The 16,683-nt window shown below is 45.8% G+C and overlaps 1 long non-coding RNA gene across 9 annotated transcripts in view; it reads right to left on the bottom strand.

Moving 5' to 3' along the window:
* Window positions 1-4,649: 4,649 nt before the first annotated feature.
* The window catches only part of LOC122209488, a 37,172-nt gene continuing 25,138 nt past the window's right edge, over window positions 4,650-16,683 (bottom strand). For 2 of the 9 annotated variants that reach the window (XR_006197623.1, XR_006197632.1), the window contains exons 4-6: window positions 15,416-15,572; window positions 12,423-12,501; window positions 11,276-11,788 (exon numbers count right to left, since the gene is read on the bottom strand). This is a non-coding gene — a long non-coding RNA (uncharacterized LOC122209488). Of the gene's footprint in view, window positions 4,814-7,656; window positions 8,376-11,275; window positions 11,789-12,422; window positions 12,502-12,975; window positions 13,098-15,415; window positions 15,573-16,683 lie in introns of those variants that run through there. The other 7 variants (XR_006197624.1, XR_006197631.1, XR_006197630.1 and 4 more) reach the window with 7 other exon arrangements.

The raw sequence follows: 16,683 nt of genomic DNA, 5'->3' as shown, positions 1-16,683 counted from the left end.
GAACCCGCAAACTGTTAGCTTCATCCATCCGTATCTATCCTGGTGGATCCCCGTATACTCGGGTATATTTAGGCACACGATCCTATCAGATTCTTACCGACACTACTCAGAAAGAAAAGTTGTGAGCCAGACAAGTGTTACCACAACGCCAATAAATAACGATTGTTTTCCAACATAAAACACTCCAGGAGGAAGTGTCCAGTGCCATCTACAGTACTCAGTATGTGAGAAGCTCCATGCTGTTGAGTCCAGGCTGTATGCAACCAGCACAGTGTTTCCTGGAAGAGGAATCTCTGGGATCTCTGTGCTGTTGTCATTTATGCTTCATGTTTCAATGCTTCACAACAAGGTCCTCACACAAGTCATGATAAAAACCCACCAGGCCTGTTTGAGGGAGACAAGCCTTTCTCACGTACAGTGAGCAGCCCAGCCTGAAGAAGATTCTGCCATCTTTCCAAAGAGCGCTCTTGACTACAACTCTAACACATAAGACGCCTTTGGTTTTAAGAGTCTTGTTGCTTGGGGAGCCTGGGTGGCTGTCGGTTAAGCATCCGACTTCGGCTCAGGTCACGATCTCGCGGTTCGTGAGTCAGAGCCCCCCATCAGGCTCTGTGCTGACAGCTCGGAGCCCGGAGCCGGCTTTGGATTCTGTGCCTCCCTCTCTCTCTGCCCCTCCCCCACTCACACTCTATCTCTCTCAAAAAATAAACATTAATTTTTTTTTTTTAAAAAAGGGTCTTGGGGCTCATGATTTCTAAGAATAGTGTTATAATTTGGGGCAACATCCACATCCTCCCTTAGATGCAACTGTGAGACGGGGAGCCTGGAAAGAAGAGCCAGTGGTCCCCACTTTGGTGTCTCTGCTGCCCTTCCCGCTCCCTGTGAGAGTGGTTAGGTTATGGCAGGCAATTTGTAGTGTTCCAGGCCAGATCATGCCCTCCCCCAAATTCATATGTTGAAGTCCAAACCTCCAGTTTCTTAGAATATGACTGCATTGGAAATAAGCTCCTGGAAGAGGTGATTAAGTTAAAATGAGGTCATTAGGGCGGGCCCTACCCCAGGATGACTGGCGTCCTCATCAGAAGAAGAAATCTGGACACTTACATGTACAGAGAAAGATGATCTGAAGGGACACAAGAGGACAGCCGTCCACAAGCCCAGGAGAGGGGCTTCAGAAGAAACCAATGCCCCCAACACCTTGATCTTGGGTTCCCAGCCTCCAGAATGGGAAGAAAATAAATTTCTATTGTTTAAGCTGCCTGGTCTGTGCTACTTTGTTACGGCAGCCCTAGCCAACTAATACAGATGGTAAGTTTTTCAGATGCATTCCACCACAATGAATAATAATAATAATGATCGTTCATAAGCCTATCAATATACAAGCGGAATAAAACAACAAATCTATTTTAAATTTTCCACTGCCTCCATCCAATCGTTTTTTGTGGCTCCACCCCGTCCGCACACACACCCTGCGCAATTGCCCTTTTTGTGTCTCTCCAGCCAAGGATATTCAGGGACAGGAATATTGGGTGCTGGAGGTGGGATTTACTGCAGGAGCAGCCTCAAGGAAAGCTGTGAACTTCCGCCCCCTTCCTCAAGACTGAGAAGTTGACCCTCTGTGTGCTTCCCTAGCAACGTGGACGTGCTTGTGTTATCAACCATACTGCAACCTAAAATCAGATGCATGGGGGGCACCTGGGTGGCTCAGTCAGTTAAGCGTCTGACTTTGGCTCACGTCATGATCTCACCGTTCATGAGTTCAAGATCCCCGTCGGGGAGCCTGCTTTGGATTCTGTGTCTCCCTCTCTCTCTGCCCCTCGCCTGCTCACACTCTGTCTATCTCTCTCAAAAATAAATAAACATAAAAAAAATTTAATAAGATAAAAATCAGATGCGTGGATAGCTCTTCGAAGGCTCTCTACCCCTGGGAGGCAGAGATGGGGCACAGAAAGGTCTGGTACTGGGGCAGCCGGGCTGCAGGGTCTAGAAGCCCCCGTCTAACCTGTCCCCCACTCCCTGCACCTGCCGATAGAAGCTGGTTGGCAATCACAGGAGGATAGACAGAAAGCTATGAGAAGCAGCATTCCAGCTGCAAAATCCCAGGCCGCTGGACAGGGAACGTGTGTCACAGTTTAATTTCAGCCTGTCTGGGAGCCAAGTTTAAGCACGTTTCAAATCCTGGCAACATCCAAAACTAGGAAACCACCTTTCCCCCACACCTTGAGTTACTCAAAGGCACATTCGAAGACACTGGGGTAGAAGTGCATTGGGACACAGATAATCGCCGTGTCCATCGTAATACAAACGTCTGGGGTTTATGAAATACTTTATGGTTTGCAAGAGGCTTGCCCCCATGCTCCTTCCTTTGATCCTCAGAACAGTGCTGGGAGGTCAGGGGACAATGTAAATGCCCCCAGGACAGAGGCAGGCACCCAAGCTGGGGCTGGCCCCCACCGCCACAGAGCCATGCCCCAACAGAAGCGGGTCTAGCTCACTATTGTCTCTGTCCCACCCTGAGAACAATAATTACCACTGTGGTCGCTTGCTCTGTGTCTGGCATTTCCATTTACTGTCTTATTCCTTCCTCAACCACCCTTTTTTTTTTTTTTTTTAAGTTTATTTATCCACTCTGAGAGACAGAGCCCACACATGTGGGGAAGGGGCAGAGAGAGAGAATCCCAAGCAGGCTCCACACTATCAGTGCAGAGCCTTATTCGGGGCTCGAGCCCACAAACTGAGAGATCATGACCTGAGCCGAAGTCGGACACTTAACTGACTGAGCCACCCAGGCGCCCCCATCCTCAATCACCCTTTGAAGAAACCAAGGTTTAGGGGGATTTGAACTCAGGAGTGTCCCTGAATGCCCCCTTCTAACTCAGCTGCGTTCAATTTTCTCCTGTTCCATCCAGCTCCTTTGTACTGGGTTCCTGGTACGTACGAGGCAGGTTTAGACCTGCAGTGTCACCCTGTTTGTTTTTCAGTGGGGGCAGGAGGGCGGTGGTAGCTGCCCCTGCTACAACCTTGGGACAAGTACATACTGGATAAGCAGGCAGTGGGACCCATCATCCAACAACAGGTGGACAGGGCCGGTGTGCTGGTTCCCGGGGCAGCAAGCATACACGGCCCAGGGCCAGGCAGGGCACAGTCAGCACTCCCTAAGATTCAGGGAGATGGGGGAAAGAAAATCCTAAAGAGCCCGGGCAGCATTGCCAGGACAGCCTAAACTCGCATTCCTGGGCCGCTTAAGTATCCCGAGAAGATGGAGTTAGTATTAATTGTCTCTGCTGCAGCCAGGCCACAGTGCCCTTCCAGGGTGGGCGGGGGGAGGGGCTAACCTCATTTGACAACTCAGCCCCGAGCTGGGCTTCCTTTGAGTCCTTATCCACTGAGGCTGTGGCCACAGTACTGTCTACAGGAGGTGTGACCCCATCAGTGCCCGGCCAGAGACGGTGGCCATGCAGGAGCGCCCTGGCTGCAGACACAGGGACACGGCAGCGACCTGGCAGGTCTCCTTCCTCACTGGCTCCAGGTGGAGCTCAGAGACACAACTGGCCACATGCAATTCTGGACTGCCATTATATTCAACAGCCCCACTGTCTGCTCCCAGCAAGCACGGAAGGGGGATAAGACACGGGTGGGGAGAGAAAATGCCTCGAAGCCCTGCAGGTCCCGGGAGGGCCCTGGGAGGGGAGGAGCCTCCGGGGGACTCTGAAGGTGCGGGCTGTGCTGGGAAGGTCGGGCAGGCCCGCTGGACTGCAGCGCAGAGGGGACATGAGCCAAGCAAGCAGCATGGGCAGGGTGGGACCAGGTGGACAAGAGTCTCAGAAGCCTTTGGAGGATTCGTGAGGCAGAGTGCGGGTACCTGGGGTGCCCCTGCAGAGGAGGCTCGGCACAGAGCAGCTCAGCAGACCTCCCCCCACCCAGCTGTATCTGCCTACGAAGGTGGAACCGGGAGGGCTGCAGAAATGTGCTTGGGGTGAAGAAGAAACCTACCTCTCATCTGGGACCGATGATGTCATTCAAAAACGCAGACACGTCCCTGCCTGATGGCACCACGGCTCGAAGTCACGAGGCAGAGACACTTGAGGAGGTGGGGAAGGCAGGCGGGGGAAGCCAGGTCTGCCGAGGCTCTCTTGTGGAATCTGGGCGCGGCCACCCTACGCAGGGATTTGGAATGTGCCGCTGCCGCGTGAATTCCTGGTGCATTTTTGAGGCTAAGGTGATTGTGAAGGTAGAAGCTGTCAGGAAAGAACGGCATCCTTCTCACGCAGGCTCTGACAGGCGGGCAGCGGGAGCTGGTTCCACCCAAGAGCTCACAGCCGGGTGACAAACGGATGTCATCCCCACCGGTGGCTCTAAAAGTGGCCCCTGGCTCGTAAGCCTGGATCACACAGGGAGGCCAAGCAGACTTCGCTTGCCAATCCCCATGACGAAAAGGCCTGGGGACAGGGGGCAGTCATTCAGAAGAGGGCTTCCCGCTGGTCACGAAGCGAGGTCTGCTCTTTCTAATGGCCGGTTACCAGGGCGCCTGGCTGGCTCAGTCGGTAGGACACGCAACTCTTCATCTTGGGGCTGTGAGTTCAAGCCCCATGTTGGGTGTAGAGATTACTTAAAAAATAATAAATGATCTCTAATAACTGTGACTATAATGTTATATATATGCACCCATTCTTCCAGTTATGTAAATGCCAAGAAAGGATATGCACAGAGCAGAGGTCATTAGGCTAGAAGCTTGAGAATGTCACGGCCCCTGTTCCCTTTGTAACAGCATGGAGGCCTGGATACACTGAAAAATCCTCCTGTCCCACAATACCTAAAAAGAAAAAAAATTGTGGGGCACCTGGGTGGCTCAGTTGGTTAAGCTTCCGACTCTTGATCTCTGCTCAGGTCATGATCTCATGGTTTGTGAGATCGAGCCCCATGTTGGGCTCTGTACTGACAGCACAGAGCCTGCATGGGATTCTCTCTCTCTCTCTTCTCTCTGCCCTTCCCCCACGCTCTCCCTCAAAACAAATAAAGGTTGTTTGGTTTTTTTTTTTAGGTACATTCATATTGTTGTGCAACCATCACCACCACCAACTCCAGAACTTTACATCTTCCCACACTGAATCTCTGTCCCCATGAAACACTCATTTCTAGTTTCTGTCTGCCCCCAGTCCCTGGTAACATCTGTCCTACTCTCTCTCTACGAATCTGACCATTCTAGTGCCTCATATAAGAGGAATCATGCACTATTTGTCCTTATGGGTCTGGCTTATTTCACTTAGCATAATGTTCTCAAGGTACATCTATATTGTAGAATGTGTTACAATTTCATCGCTTTTCAAGGTTGAAGGTACGCCACTGTACGTATGTCCCACAATCACTCATCAACGGACATTTGGATTGTTTCTACCCTTTTACTTTTGTGAATACTGCTGCTACGAACATCAGAGTTTCTGCTTTTTCTTGACTTCATTTTAGTGATTTTCTTCTAGAATTTTTTTTTTTGCATGTGAAAATTATCAATAGGCTTTTTCATAGTCTATTATCCCTGTGACCTCTGCTGCATTTATGGTTATAGCCTTCTTTAAATTTTTCATATTATTGGGGTGCCTGGGTGGCTCAGTTGGTGAAGTGTCCAACTTCGGCTCAGGTCATTATCTCACATAATGAGTTCTAGCCCTGCATTGGGCTCTTTGCTGACAGCTCAGAACCTAGAGCCTGCTTCGGATTCTGTGTCTCCCTCTCTTGCTACCCCTCCTACTCTCTCTCTCTCCCTCTCTCCTCAAAAATAAACATTAAAAAAAGAAAAAGAAATGAAATCTTCATATAATTTATTTGTGTCTTTTTTTCTAGATTGTCTTGTCAGAGACTTACCAACTGCTACTCTTTCAAATATCCAATCTTATTAGTTAGAATTGGGTTCAGCTCCAGATTAGAGAAAACCTCCAAATTACAGCAGCTTCCCACATTCTCACTGTGATATGAGCAGAAGGCTTATTCGGGGACTGGCCTGGCAATCCAGATGGAGAGCCAGGCTCCCTAGATCCTGTCGCTCTTTCATTGTCCAACGAAAGAAAAGTCAATGTCCAATATCTGAAGGTCACCCTTTTGTCTAAGACAGTTTCTGGAAATCTAGACAGGAAGAAGGAGGAAGGAGAGAAGAAAGGCAGGCACACAGCACTTACGCTCATATCACACGGATCAGAACAGTCGTATGGCCAAATTACAGAAGGGTGGAGGGAATGTTTTGTTGTTTGTCCTCTCCAAATCTGCATGCTATTGCTGCCACTCGTTTTACGCCTACGTATGTTATAAACTCCACACCACAAGATTTCTTTGCCATAGTCAATTATCTTTTTTTTTTTTAATGTTTATTTGTTTTTGAGAGAGAGAGAGATGGAGCATGAGGAGGGGAGGGGCAGAGAGAGACGGAGACACAGAACTGGAAGCGGGCTCTAAGCTCTGCGCTGTCAGCACAGAGCCCAACGTGGTGCTCGAACTCACAAACTGAGATCATGACCTGAACCAAAGTCAGACGCTCAACTGAATGAATCACTCAGGCACCCCTGCCATAGTCAATTATCTTTTAAAGAAAATTTTTAAATGAGAAACGTTTCTGTCTATTTCCCCTGCTCCAGTGGTCTTCATTTCTATATATACATCTAATTTTCCATCTGGTATCACTTTCTTCTGCCCGAAGAACATTCTCTAATATTTGATAGTACATTATCTACAAGAAAAAACTCTCAGCTTTTGTGTATTTGAAAAAGTTTTTTGAAAAATAATTTTACCACACTGGATATAGAATTCTAGATGGATCGTTGTTTCTTTTGGTGCTTTAAAGGTGTTGTTCTGATGTCTTCTGGCTTCCGTCGTATATGACAGGAAATCTGGAGTAATTCTAACCTTTGTTCTGTATTTTATATCTTTTTATCTCAAAATTTAAGATTTTTTTTATTATCACTGGTTTTCAGCAATTTGGTTATGATGTGTCTTGCTTTGGTTTTATGTTTATTCTGCATGGGATTCTTTAAGTGTCTTAGATCTGTCTATAATTCTCTTTATAGTTTTCATCAAATGAAGAAGACACTTTGGCCATTATCTCTTCAAATCTATTTCTTTCCTGACCTTCCTCTTTCTGGGACTTCTGTTACACACGATCACACATATACATCCTGCTCAACAATATCCCACAGGTCCGAGAGGATCTGGTGGGGTTTGCTTCTTTTTTTTTCCTACGCTTTAGTGTGGATAGAATCCATTACTGTGTTTACAAGTTCACTCATCTACTCTTCTGCAGAGTCTAATCTGTTGTTGATCCCATCTGATAAAATTTTCAGTGCCACAAGGACCATTTAGGATTTTTTTTTATATCTTATACTCTTCTCCACACTACGTAATTTCCTTGAAGTCTTTGAGCATATTTACAATAAGTGTTTTAAATTTTTTTTAACTTTTATTTATTTTTGAGACAGAGAAAGACAGAGCATGGACGGGGGAGGGTCAGACAAGAGAGGGAGACACAGGATCTGAAACACGCTCCAGGCTCTGAGCTGTCAGCACAGAGCCCGACGCGGGGCTTGAACTCACAGACTGCGAGATCATAACCTGAGCCGAATTCAGACACTTAACTGACTGAGCCACCCAGGCACCCCTACAATAAGTGTTTTAAAGTCCTTGCCTATTAATCGTATCACCTCTACAATTTCTGAGTCTATTTCCATTCACTGTTTTTGTTCCAGATTATGGATCACATTTGATTGCCTGTTCTCATGTCAAATAACTTTTTATTGGATGATGGACATTATGAATTGTACATTGTCGAGTCACGGGATTTGTTGCCTTATTTTCGAGAGTATCAGGCTTTATTCTGATAGGAAGCTATGTTATTTACACATGAGGTTAGTTCTCTCACAGAGTATTTTTAGGCTTTGTTTGGACATGTCTTGAATAGTCTTTACTGTAGAAACAATTCACTTCAACTAGTGAGGCTGACCCTTCTGGGGTCTCTGTAAATGCCCATGTGTTCAGTGAGGACTCTCCACTTCGTCTGGTCGGACCTGGAGTATTTCCCAGGAGTGGTTCAGTTTACAGCTCTGCAGTCGTCCCTGGACCTGCTTCGTGGTTTCACTCTGTGCATGTGTAGCATTAGTATTCAGGACTAGTCTCCAGATTTTTAGAACTCTTTCTCTGCATAGGATTCTCTTCTCTGGGACTCTGTTCTGCAAATTCCAGCTGCTTCAGACTCTCCACATGCCTATGTCTGTCTCCTCAACTTGGCAAGATTGCCATGCTCTGCTTGTGGTCTCCCTAATGGGCCCCGCGGGTATTCCAGAAATGCAGGCTGGCTTAATATCAGAAAATAAACTAATACAGTTAACCACAGTAACCTAGTAAACGAGGACATGACAACCTCAGTACAGAAGAAGAAAAATCAGTAACATCAATGAAATTCAATAACTCAATAATTTCTAAGCTTCAGCAAACTAGGAACAGAAACTTCCTTAACCTAACAAAAAAGTACCTACATGGGTGCCCGGTGGCTCAGTCAGTTAAGCATTTGACTTCAGCTCAGGTCATGATCTCACAGTTCATGAGTTCAAGCCCCGCATCAGCCTCTGTGCTGACAGCATGGATCCTGCTTGGATTCTTTCTCCCTCTCTCTCTCTCTCTGCCCCTCCCCCAATCGTGCTCATGCCCTCTCTCTCTCTCAAAAATAAATACATACATACATACATACATAAATAAATAAATAAATAAATAAATATTTTAAAAAGAAAATACAGTAAAACCTTGGATTGCTTGTAACTTGTGTGAGTGTTCCGCAAGACGAGCAAACATTTCTAATAAATTTTTTTTATTAATTTTATTTTTTTTTAATTTACATCCAAGTTAGCATATAGTGCAACAATGATTTCAGGAGTCGATTCCTTAATGACCCTTGCCCATTGAGCCCATCCCCCCTACTACAACCCCTCCAGGAACCTCTGTTTGTTCTCCATATTTAAGAGTCTCTTATGTTTTGTCACCCTCCCTGTTTTTATATTATTTTTGCTTCCCTTCCCTTGTGTTCATCTGTTCTGTGTCTTAAAGTCCTCATACAAGTGAAGTCATACTATATTTGTCTTTCTCTGACTAATTTCACTTAGCATAATACCCTCTAGTTCCATCCACATAGTTGCAAATGGCAAGATTTCATTATTTTTCATTGCTGAGTAATACTCCATTGTATATATATATCCCACATCTTCTTTACCCATTCATCCATCGATGGACATTTGGGCTCTTTCCATACTTTGGCTATTGCTGATAGTGCTGCTGTAAACATTGGGATGTGTGTGTCCCTTCGAAACAGCACACCTGTATCCCTTGGATAAATACCTAGTAGTGCAATTGCTGGGTCATAGGGTTGTTCTATTTTTAATTTTTTTAGGAACGTCCATACTGTTTTCCAGGGTGGCTTCACCAGTTTGCATTCCCACCAGCAGTGCAAAAGACGTCCTCTGTCCCTGCATCCTCGCCAACATCTGTTGTTGCCTGAGTTGTTAATGTGAGCCATTCTGACAGGTGTGAGGTGGTATTTCATTATGGTTTTGATTTATATTTCCCTGATTAGTGATGTTGAGCATTTTCTCATGTGTCAGGTGGCCATCTGGATGTCTTCTTTGGAGAATTGTCTATTCATGTCTTTTGCCCATTTCTTCACTGGATTATTTGTTTTTTGGGTGTTGAGTTTGATAAGTTCTTTATAGATTTTGGATACTAACCCTTTATCTGACATGTCGTTTGCAAATATCTTCTCCCATTCTGTCGGTTGCCTTTTAGTTTATTATTTCCTACATTTCTAATAAATGCTGATTATTTCCTACATTTCTAATAAATTTTAACTTAATAAAGGAGTGATGTCTTGCAATATGAGTAAGGTGTGACACCGAATGTCACATGATCACAATTGAGCCGATGGTTCTTGAAATTCACTTTGATATGTGAGTGCTTTGGATTACAAGCTTGTTTCTGGAACGAATTATGCTCACAAACCAAGGTTTTTTTTTTTTTAATTTTTTTTTCAACGTTTTTTATTTATTTTTGGGACAGAGAGAGACAGAGCATGAACGGGGGAGGGGCAGAGAGAGAGGGAGACACAGAATCGGAAACAGGCTCCAGGCTCCGAGCCATCAGCCCAGAGCCTGACGCGGGGCTCGAACTCACGGACCGCGAGATCGTGACCTGGCTGAAGTCGGACGCTCAACCGACTGCGCCACCCAGGCGCCCCAAACCAAGGTTTTATTAAATCTACAAAAAAACAAAAAAAACCTATAGCAAAACTAACACATAGTTCTAAACACATAGCTGTAGCTTTTATTTCTTTTCCATGAATTTTATCTTTTATTTATTTTTTTCCCATCTTTTTTTATTATTTAAATTCAAGATAGTTAGCATATAGTGTAGTGTTGGTTTCAGGAGTAGAATTTAGTGATTCATCACTTCCATATAACACCCAGCGCTCATCCCAACAAGTGTCCTCCTTAATGCCCATCACCCATGTAGCCCACTCCCCCCACCCACCTCCCCTCCATCAACCCTCAGCTTGTTGTCTCTAAGAGTTTCTTATGATTTGCCGCCTTCTCTGTTTTTTTTTCTTTTTATTTATATTCAAGTCAGTTAATACACAATGTAGTCTTGGCTTCAGGCCTAGCTGCAGTTTTAAATAGGGTGATCAGGTCTCACTGAGAAGGAAACATTTGCACAGAGATTTGAAGGAGGTGAGAGAGGGGACCATGTGGTTTTCTGGGGAACCACGTCACAGGCAGAGGGAGCCATCAGGGCAGCAGGAATGGTGTGGAGACCGAAGCCTGTCTGATGTGCTCCAGCAACAGGAAGGAGGCCAGTGTGGCCTAAGTCCAGAAAGCCAGGGAGAGTGGCAGATCAATTCAAAGAACCATGGGAGTGACAAGCCCCTGGACAGACTTGAGGTTTTCCTCTGAGCAGGACGAGGATCTGGAGAATTCAGAGAAGAATTGAGTGCGGTTCCGTGATGTCTTAAATCTGTAAAAAGGATCCCCCTACCCACTGTGTTGAACGCCAAGCATACGAAGACAGAGCAGGGGCGCCTGGGTGGCTCAGTAGGCTGAAGGTCCAACTTCAGCTCAGGTCATGATCTCATGGTTCGTGGGCTCAAGCCCCACGTCGGGGGCTTGACAGCTCGGAGCCTGGAGCCTGCTTCAGATGCTGTGTCTCCCTCTCTCTCAGCCCCTCTTCCACTTGTGCTCTCTCTCTCTCTCTCTCTCTCTCTCTCTCTCTCAATCTCTCTCAGAAATAAATAAATATTAAAAAATTTGAAAAACAAAAAACGCAGAGCAGAAGCAAGAAAACCAGCCAGGAGGCTGCTTCTGTAGCCCCAGTTGTGAAATGACGGGAGCCTGGTCCAGCACAGCTCCAGCAGAGGCAAGTAACATTGGTGAGATGACACATACATGCTCAAAGCAGGGCCAGCCGGTCTGCTCGTGGATCTGATGAAGAATGTGAAACAAGAGTCAAGACGCCTCCAAGGCCATCAGCCGGAGCAGCTGGAAGGTTGGAGGATGGGGCAGACAGGCCTAAAGGGGGACATTACCCTGGCTGCTTCCCCTGTGTCCATGAAAGTGAGCAGATGGCAACACTCCAAAACCCTCTAATCACATCCAGCAGCGGTCTGCCGGCCACACGGCCTGGTGTCTGTAATTAGCTCCCGGGGCAGCCCCTTGAACCAGCAGGCAGTGTGCTTGCTTATGTCAGCAGCCAGTGCGGCACGCATTTCAGACCACTAGCAGAGGTGGGAAAGAAATGATTAGCACGTGAGGTTCCCTCCGTGAAAGTGGAGTTAGGTTCGGACTTTTGTCCTGTAATTTGCAACAATGATTTGACAATAGTTTATTTGAGAGATGATTTGAGGTCATGGAATAACCACAGAATACACAGGATACTTTACAATTATTAACTCTTTGTGGTGTCCAAATTCCAGTGATCAGTTCATTAAGTTGGCTTGGCTCCAAAAGTTAGTCAATGAATATTTTATTGAGTACCTACTATGTGCCTCCATACTGAGAACCATGGTAAGGCCATAATAATACCAGTCTGCTCACTGTGTGATTACCATCATTTTCTTACTTAACACTATCAAAATATCATACTTGTATTTTAAAATGGGCATATTTATATCCAAACACAGCAATCCATTGAATTCATCTATTCTCTGTAGTTGGAGCCTTCATGTCTGCTCTTCTATAAACCACTAACAGGTTTTTCTCAAAGACCCATGACCCAGGCACCTAGGTCAGAGCTAGGTGTCACATTTGTCATGATACACATAGGCTTGAAAAAAATGGATGAGCTGGGAGTGTTATTTTGTTTTGTTTTTCAACCATATTTAATTCTATCAAGGCCAGCAGAAAACTCACTTGGACTTGGTCTTCTCTTCTGTCCTTTCACCATGTAATCAAACTAGGTTGTCAGGAAACATCCACTCCTCTGTGTTACCTGTGTTCAAGAAGAGGAAGATAAGGGGCGCCTGGGTGGCGCAGTCGGTTAAGCGTCCGGCTTCAGCCAGGTCACGATCTCGCGGTCCGTGAGTTCGAGCCCCGTGTCAGGCTCTGGGCTGATGGCTCGGAGCCTGGAGCCTGTTTCCGATTCTGTGTCTCCCTCTCTCTCTGCCCCTCCCCCGTTCATGCTCTGTCTCTCTCTGTCCCAAAAATAAATAAAAAACGTTGAAAAAAAAAAATTAAAAAAAAAAAAAAAAAAAAGAAGAGGAAGATAATATTTAAGATGGAGTCTGACTTTTCAGTCTAGGAAACCCCCCTTCCAGCAGCAGATGCCTCAGGAAGTGAAGCTGGAAAACACATGGGCAAAGAGTGAAACCCACTGGTTGAGAAAGGCGATGCAGACCCCCTCTGCATGCCAAGTCTATTCTAAGACAAAGTCTTGGTGCCTCTCCTCCTGGTCCCAGACACACACCCCCCATCCCTGCAGGAACAGCAGAGCCAGGATCCACACGAAGAGATGTTCATCATCACTCATCATCAGGGAAACACAAATCAAAACCACAGTGAGACGTCACTTCACGCAAGTCAGGATAGCTAAAATCAAAAACATAAGAAATAACAAGTGTTGAGGGGTGCCTGGGTGGCTCGGTCCATGAAGCCTCGGTCATCATCGAGGCTCAGGTCATCACCTCACAGTTCGTGGGATCCAGCCCCACGTTGGGGCTGTCAGCGCAGAGCCTGCTTGGGATTCTCTCTCTCCCTCTCTTTCTCTCTTAAAATAAATAAACATGAAAAACAAACGAACAAAAGAAATAACAAGTGTTGGTGAGGATGTGGGGAAAAGAGAACCCTCATGCGTTGTTGGTGGGAGTAAATTGGCACAGCTGCCATGGAAAACAGTATGGAGGTTTCTCAAAGAATTAAAAATAGAAGTACCATATACACCAGTAATTCCCTTCTGAGTATTTCTCCAAAGAAAATGAAGCACTAATTCAAAAAGATATATGCACCTCTATGTTTATTACAGCATTATTTACAATAGCCCAGATATGGAAACAACCTAAGTGTCCATGGATAGATGAACAGTTAAGAAGATGTGTGTGTATGCACACACACACACACACACACACACACACACACACAATATGGAATATTACTCGGCCATAAAAAAGAATGTGATCTTGTGATTCCCAACAATATGGATAGACCTAGAGAGTATTCTGCTATGTAAAATAAGTCAGATAGAAAACGACAAATACTATACGATTTTGCTTACATATGGAATCCCAAAAGAAGCAAAACAAAACATGAGTGGACTCATACAGAGAACAAACTAGTGACTGCCAGAGGGGCCTGGGGTGGGGGTGGGGATGGGTGAAATGGCAAAGGGGATGAAGAGATACAAATTTCCTGTCAGAAAATAAATATATGACAGGGATGGAAACTACAGGAAAAAAGGAAGCAGAGAATCAGCAGAAAAGCCCCCCAAAAGCTGAGCCTATGCAAACCTGAAGCACATGAAATCCATTTGCACCTTTTCTGTGTGTGTGTCTCCCTCATCGAAAGTGCTCCTTGACCTCTCAAGGGGGTCCAGAAGACAGGACACTAGACCTGAGATTAACCCAGTTGAATGAAAGTTGCTGGCTGGGTGCCTTGGGTAAGTCACCGTTTAGTTCTCTGCGTCTCAAATTCCTCTCCTGCGAAATGAGGCTATTCCAATACCTTCCTTGCCCATCTCAGAGTTTTGCGAGACCCAAATGGAGAAACAAATGGGGAAGTGCTTTGTATGCAATAGCGGAACACAGGCTGGAAAAATGTAGTGTGTTATTACTGTTAGTCTTAGCTCGGCCCCGGACAGTGTGACCTTGGGAAAGTTGCTAAGTTCTCTATGCTTCCACATCTGTAAAGCAGGGAAAATATTACCTACTTGAGACCATTAAAATAGGGATTAAATAAGACAGTTAATAAAAGAAGACACTTGGCTTTCCCAAGCTTGAGGGAGGGCGTCGCCTCCTAAATAAGAAGATAAGGACTTGCTAAATGAAAGCTCTGCATCCTCTCACCCTTCCTCATTCCTTCCTGCCTGGAATGGAAGTGTGAGACCTGGCAGTGCAGCAGCCACTTTGCAATCATGAGACAAGAGGCTTGAGAATGAAGGTCTCTGCGAAGGACAGAGGAACAGCGAAGTAGAAAAAACCTGACAGGTGCCTGGGTGGCTCAGTTGGTTAAGCATCCGACTTCAGCTCAGGTCATGATCTCATGGTTCGTGGGATCGAGCCCCACATCAGGCTGTCTGCTGTCAGCATGGAGTCTGCTTTGGATCCTCTGTCCCTCTCTCTGCCCCTCCCTCACTCATGCTCTCTCTTTCTCTCTAAAATAAATAATCATTAAAAAAAGTAAATGAATATAACAAAAGCAGTGCAAGACTTGTACCACGAAAATTACAAAACATTGTAAACCAGAGAGTAGATTAGTGGTTCCCAGGGTGGGGGCTTGAGGTGGGTGGGGAGTTTCATCACCTCTTTCAGAGGTGATGAAAATGTTCTGGAAAGATGGTGATGAGGGCTGTACAAGTTTGTGAATATGATAACCGCCACCAAATCGCACACTTTAAAAGGGTTTCATGGAATGTGAATTATATCTCAGTAACAAAGAGTGAATGAAGAGGAAAAACATAAACAAAAAAGTGAAGGAGACTGGTTACTCAGAGCCCTTTGCAGACTTCCATATGAATCCAATCAACTGACCCCTCAATTCAAAGACACATTCATGGAAATTTCCATCAGGGATAACTTGAAAATTATGCTCATATTGCCTCCTCTTTGGGAGCAATCCAGGCATCTCTCCTCGGTGCTTATGTTGACTTGGCTCATAAAGCAATGAAAAAAAGAAAAAGAAAAAATACACCTCACCGTTTGCACCCACCAAGTTTGCAATACCAACTCAGTAACAACAGTCCAGGCCTTTTCAACGGATTTGCGGTGCTGGTCCTCTTTGACTCTGTACCTGTGATGTCCAAGGTGGCAAATACTAATGTTGTGGTCTGATAAGAAGACTGTGGTCTGATGCCTGTATTCACAATTGAAGGAAGTATGAAATATCCATTAGGAGCTAATAAAAATAAAGATGTAATTTTTCCCATCCAAAATAACCTCATAAAGATATAAGACACTTTGTGCAGTTCCTGGCATACAGTAAGTGCTCAATAAATGTTGGCGACTACAGTTATTTGCAAATGCCAGTAGACGTGTTAGAAAATTCAAAAGCCGTCAGTTGTGGTTTCCCTGTTGACTTCCTTCCCTCCTCTCCAAGGCCCCAATACTTGCCTAAGCCCCATGCAGCCTTCTGCTGTCCTCACAGATGACAAGCTAAGGTCCTGTAAACTGACTCAAACTGAGCGATCAGTGGCTAATGGAGCCTCAGCATGTCCCCTCCTTCCCCTTCCCTCTGCTGCCTGTTCTTGGACGAATCATTGCTTCAGGCTCTATCACATCGAAGTCATCTGAACTCACCGCTACGTGGGTATGTGAACGCATCAACTTTCATCAAGGAAAATGACCTTGCTGCCTCCCAAACTGTTTCTCCAGGAAGGAGGAGGATGGGTCCCTGGGGAGACAGTGTGGTCTGCACGGCAGCAAAGCAAACCAGCCCACCTGAGGGACTGGACTTCTGGCTTGGACCCCAACACAGTAACTAAGGACAGAGCCCTCGGGCTCTCCCAGCATCAACACCCACCCCGGAGGCACCCTCAGACTCCACCCACATCCTCCACCCTGGACCCCTTGCTCCCAGCTATCCTCTGACCTAAAGGCTGGGCTGGGGGGACCTAGGGTGCTGGACACACCCAGGATGTTCTCACCACTCCCCAGAGCCAAAACACCCTGCTCCAAAAACAGAGAAGTGAAACCTGCAAATAATCAAAACTTGTTTCCAGACCTTCAGAGTTCTCCCGCCCTGACCCATCCATTGTGTGAGTGTGTGTGTGTGTGTGTGTGTGTGTGTGTGTGTGTGTGTGTGTACAGACACCAAAGATACAGATGATCTGTAAAGACAGCTATAGATATACGGATAATAGATATACAGACACGATCTCAGTGTAACACATTGCACATATTTTCTGATTTGTATTTTTTTTTATTTGAGAGAGAGCAAGAGAGAGCAGGGAAGAGGGGCAGAGGGA

This window comes from Panthera leo, chromosome E3 (assembly GCF_018350215.1).
Source record: "Panthera leo isolate Ple1 chromosome E3, P.leo_Ple1_pat1.1, whole genome shotgun sequence".
NCBI lineage: Eukaryota > Metazoa > Chordata > Mammalia > Carnivora > Felidae > Panthera > Panthera leo.
Note: the sequence above shows the minus strand (reverse complement) of the source record. Positions and strands in the feature narration are given on the sequence as shown.